We start from the raw sequence: 5,561 nt of genomic DNA, 5'->3' as shown, positions 1-5,561 counted from the left end.
CTCACTGAGTGAGGCCGGGGATCGAACCCAAATCCTTGTGGATACTAGTCAGATTCTTTAGGCTGAGCCACGAGGGAAACTCCTGGAAAGATTTCTGACTCACCAGTTTGATTTTTATTTATTTTTAAATTTAAAATTTATTAATTTTCTTGTGAAAAATCTTCACGATTGTGGCGGAAGAAGTTGTGGTAGAATATTTACTCCATTTGTTGTCCAATCTCCAGCTCAATTTTTGCCAGCACCAACATGGGCCTTTGCGGTCCCCTGACTTCTTTTCATTGTGTTCTTGCATTCTTTTTTTTTTTTTTTTTCCTGCCACACCCTCAGCATGTGGAAGTTCCTTGCAGGGATCAAACCTGCGCCACAACAGTGACCCAAGCTGCTGCAGTGACAGTGCTGGATCCTTAACCCACGATGCCACAAGAGATCACCCCTTTTGCTGTTTTCTTCTTTTTTCTTTTTAGGGCCGCACCTGAAGCTTATGAAATTTCCTGGGCTAGGGGTTGAACAGGAGCTCCAGCTGTGGTCTACAACACAGCCACGGCAACACCAGATCCCAGCCTCATTTGCAACCTACACAGCAGCTTGCCGCAATGCTGGATCCTTAACCTACTGAGCGAGGCCAGGGATGGAGCCCCCGCCCTCACAGACACCATGTCGGGTTCTTAACCCTCGGAACCACCACCAGAAATTTTTGCTGTTTTCTTGAGGTATGCTTCTTCTCACACAGGCCATGTCTTGCAAATCTATATCTGGGTTCGTTTGTGGGGAGGGTAATAATCTAAGGAATCAGCTGTATTGTCACCAGCAAAATGGGTTCTGAGTCCAACTGCAAAGATGACTTCTGGTGTGGTCTTGTACATTTTGTCTTAGGTACTGTTGTGTGCCCAGGCTGAGGGACATCAGCGACCATTTGTTTCTGCTGAAGTCGTCATTTGGTCATGAACTTCCTGGTCTGGGTGGATAGTAACACTGTCATTCATGACAGCGGTTGATCCTCAGGCAGCTAGGGAGGAAAAAAATGCCACTTGGATTTGATTTAGATGGATATTCTCCATGTTCCCATGGCAGCCCATTCTTTTTCTGTTATGACACTTATCACCCAATACTTGATCTGTATCTTCTGTTTGATGGTCACTTTGCTTTTTCTCTCTCTCATAATAAAAAAGACCATTACAGTAGTTTAGTTCCCTATTGAGTATCTGAGGTCCAGTAGTCTGTAAACTATGTGATGAATGAATGTACCTAGGTATACTCTGTGTACCTGTATCATTGCATTTGTCACATAATCCTGGAGTTGTTTGTCTCCCCTACTAGATTGTAAGAATATCTCTTATCTAAACTTTTACCATCACTTATCAGGGCACATGCTTAACCATTATCTGCTAAATGAATGGAATTGATGCAATTAACTCCCTAAAATAAAATTTTTTCACGTTTATTGAGATCTGACATATCACATTTAAAGATGTACAACATCATGATTTGATAATGTACACATTATGAAGTGATTACTAAAAATAAGAATTTTCAGTGTAATAATTTACACCTTCACAAAGACCTTCATTTCAAAAACAGCCACAGAAATGATTGATTTGTTATGTATATTTTGCCACAATTAAAAAATGCATATAGCTACAGAAATCTAGAAGAAAACAGAAGTAAATATGAAATTATATACATATATGGTTTATGTGGTCACATTATAAATTTAACATTTACAATTAAAATATTTGAACAAATAAAAAATTGGAAGGCAAATAACAAACTTGTAAGTGACCAAAATCTTATTTAGTAGGTGAAGGGATAAACAGAATGTGGTACATCCATCCATTCCATGGCCTATAAGTCACGATAAGAATAAATAAGCAATCAAGCCAGGAGAAGATATGGAGGAGACTTAAATGCATATTACTAAGTGAAAGAAGCCAATTTGAAAAGGCTACATAGTGTGTGATTCAAACTATATGATAGTCTGGAAACAGTAAAAAAGAAGCTGTGGGAAGATCAGTGGTCGCCAGATACTGGGGAGAGCAAAGGTGAAGAGGCAGAACACAGGGGATTTTTGGGCAGTGAAACTAATATTCTGTAGGATAACGTAATGCTGGACCCATTAATCAAAACCCCTAGATTGTGCAACACAAATAATGAACCTTAATGTAAATTATGAAACTTAGTAATAATGTGTCAATATTGGCTTAGTAATTGTAACAAACATACCACACTAATGCAAGATGAAAAACAGGGGAGGAGTTCCCGTCGTGGCGCAGTGGTTAACGAATCCAACTAGGAACCATGAGGTTGCAGGTTTGATCCTTGGCCTCACTCAGTGGGTTAAGGATCCAGCGTTGCTGTGAGCTGTGGTGTAGGTTGCAGACTCGGCTTGATCCCAAGTGGCTGTGGCTCTGGCATAGGCCAGTGGCTACAGCTCCAATTTGACCCCTAGCCTGGGAACCTCCATATGACACAGGAGCAGCCCAAGAAATGGCAAAAAGACAAAACGAAACAGGGGAAATGGGGGGGGGGGCAGTGAGGGGTGTATGGGAAACCTGTAACTATAATTGTTCAAGAAAACTATTAATTTAAAAAAAGTTTATTGACAAAGGCTTAGTTTTGAAATGTGTACTGAGTATTTTTTTAATTTATTTTAAAAGTTATGTATAGTTGACTTATTGTATGAATTTCACATGTACAGCTTCAGATTCTTTTCCATTATAGGCTAAGACATTGAATATAGTTCTCTGTGCTAAACAGTAAATCCCTGTTGTTTATTTTATATATAGTAGTGTGTATCTGTTAATCCCATACTCCTAATTTATCCTGCCACCCCTTTCTCCTTTGGTAACCATATATTTCTTTTCTATGTCTGGTTCTATTTTATAAATAAGTTGATTTGTATTATATTTTTATTTATTTTTTCTTTTTTTAATTACTCAATGAATTTTATTACATTTATAGGTGTACAACAATCATCACAACCCAATTTTATAGCATTTCCATCCCAAACCCTCAGTGCGTCCTCCAATCCCACCCCCCAAACCTGTCTCATTTGGAAACCATGAGTTTTTCAAAGTCTATGAGTCAATATCTGTTCTGCAAAGAAGCTCATTTTGTCCTTTTTTTAGATTCCACATGTAAGTGATAGCATTTGATGTTGGTATTTCATTGGCTGACTGACTTCACTTAGCATGATAATTTCTAGGTTCATCCATGTTGCTACAAATGCTGTTATTTCTTTCCTTTTAATGGCTGAGTAATATTCCATTGTGTATATGTACCACATCTTCTTTATCCACTCCTCTGTCGATGGACATTTAGGTTGTTTCCATGTCTTGGCTGTTGTATATAGTGCTGCAGTAAACATCGGAGTACATGAGTCTTTTTGAGTCATGGTTTTCTCTGGATAGAAGCCCAGAGTGGGATTTGTATTATATTTTTAGATTCCACATGTAAGTGATATCATGTGATGTTTGTCTTTAACTTAGTTCACTTAGCATGATAATCTCTAGGTCCCTCCATGTTGCTGCAAATAGCAATATTTCTCTGTTTTTCCTATAATGAGTAATTCTTCATTATATATATGTGTATGTATGTATGATGCTTCCACATCTTGACTATTATGAATAATTCTGCTATGAATATTGGTGTGTATGTACATTTTTCACATTAGAGTTTTTGTTTTTTTTTCCCCCCTCTGGAAATATGCCCAACAGTGGGATTGCTAGATCATATGGTAGTTCTATTTTTAGTTTTTATTTATTTAATTTAATTAATTAATTAATTTTCTTTTTTAGGGCCACATGCACGGCACATGGAGGTTCCCAGGCTAGGGGTCTGATTGGAGCTACAGCTTCAGGCCTACACCAGAGCCACAGCAATGCCAGATCCGAGCCGAGTCTGCAACCTACACCACAGCTCACGGCAACGCCAGATCCTTAACCCACTGAGCGAAACCAAGGAATGAATTCACATTCTCACGGTTGCCAGTCGAATTGGTTTCCACTGAGCCATGACAGGAACTCCATATTTTTAGTTTCTAAAGAACTTCCATACTGCTTTCCATAGTGGCTGCACCAATTTACATTCCTACCAACAGTGTAGAAGGGTTCCCTTTTTTCCACACCCTCTTTAGTATTTATTATTTGTGGACTTTTGATGATGGCCATTCTGACCACTGTGAGGTGATACCTTATCTTAGCTTTGATTTGCATTTCTCTAATAATCCAGATGCTGAACATCGTTTCATGTGCCAATTGGCCATCTGTATGTCTTCTTTGGAGAAATGTCTGTTTAGATCTTCTGCCCATTTTTTGATTAGGTTGGTTTTTGTTGTTGTTTTGTTTTTTTTTTGACATTGAGTTGTGTGAACTGTCTTTACATTTGGGAAATTGGGCCCTTGCCAGTTGTATTATTTGCAAATATTTTCTCCCATTCCACAGGCTGTCTTTCATTTTTTTTGGTACTATTTATTTGCTATTGACCAATAATTTATCATTAAACTATTTCAGATATCACATGAAAAAACAAAGAAAATGGATAATTTCCGGGCAAGTTCATTAAGTTGAATAAATCAGAACATAAGCAGATGAAATTGACATAATTTCATACCCACAAGGAAGGCTATTATGACAAAAAGAAACACACCAAAAAATAACAAACTTTGGTGCATACATGGAGAAACTGGAACTCTGGTGCATTGATGGTGGGACTGTAAAATTGTGAAACTACTGTGGAAGACAGTAGAGGTTCCTCAAAATATTAAACGTAGAGGAGTTCCCAATGTGGCACAATGGCAACGAATCTGACTGGGAACCATGAGGTTGCGGGTTCGGTCCCTGGCCTTGCTCAGTGGGTTAAGGATCTGGCATTGCCATGAGCTGTGATGTAGGTTACAGACGTGGCTCGGATTCTGTGTTCCTGTGGCTGTGGTGTAGGCTGGCAGCTGTAACTGTGATTCGACCTCCTAGTGTGAGAACTTCCATATGCCACAGGTGCAGCTCTAAAAAGCACACACACAAAAATAAAATAAAATAAAAAAGTTACCATAGGATTCAGCAAATCCATTTCTGGGTATATATTGCAAAAAATTGAAAGCAGGGATTCCACAGATATTTATGTACCCATGTTCATAGCAGCTTTATTCACAGTAGCCAAAAGGTAGAAACAATCCAAATGTTCATTAGTGGATGAGCGAATAAGCAAAATGTGGTATAGTCGTACAATGGACTATTATTCAGTCTCACAGAGGAATTAAAACTTGACACATGCTACGAAAGGATGAACCTTGACGGTACAATGCTAAGTGAAATAAACCAGACACAAAAGGACAAGTATTGTATGATCTCACTTACATGAGGTACTTCGAGTGGTCAAATTTATAGAGACAGAAGCAGAATGCTGGTTGCCAGGGCCTTGGAGGAGGAGAATATGGAGAGTTATTATTTAATGGGTACAGAGTTTCAGTTTGGGAAGGTGAAAAAGTTCTGGAGGTACGATGATCAAGGTGGCACAATAAGGTGGATGTACTTAATGTCCCAGAACTATACACCTAAAAAAGGCTA

General features: G+C 38.6%; 1 pseudogene; it reads right to left on the bottom strand.

The window, feature by feature from the left end:
• Window positions 1–225: 225 nt before the first annotated feature.
• Window positions 226–979, bottom strand: LOC125137382 (40S ribosomal protein S24-like; annotated as a pseudogene).
• Between the last annotated feature and the right edge of the window lie 4,582 nt (window positions 980–5,561).

This window comes from Phacochoerus africanus, chromosome 10 (genome assembly GCF_016906955.1).
Source record: "Phacochoerus africanus isolate WHEZ1 chromosome 10, ROS_Pafr_v1, whole genome shotgun sequence".
In the NCBI taxonomy this organism is placed as follows: Eukaryota; Metazoa; Chordata; class Mammalia; order Artiodactyla; family Suidae; genus Phacochoerus; species Phacochoerus africanus.
Note: the sequence above shows the minus strand (reverse complement) of the source record. Positions and strands in the feature narration are given on the sequence as shown.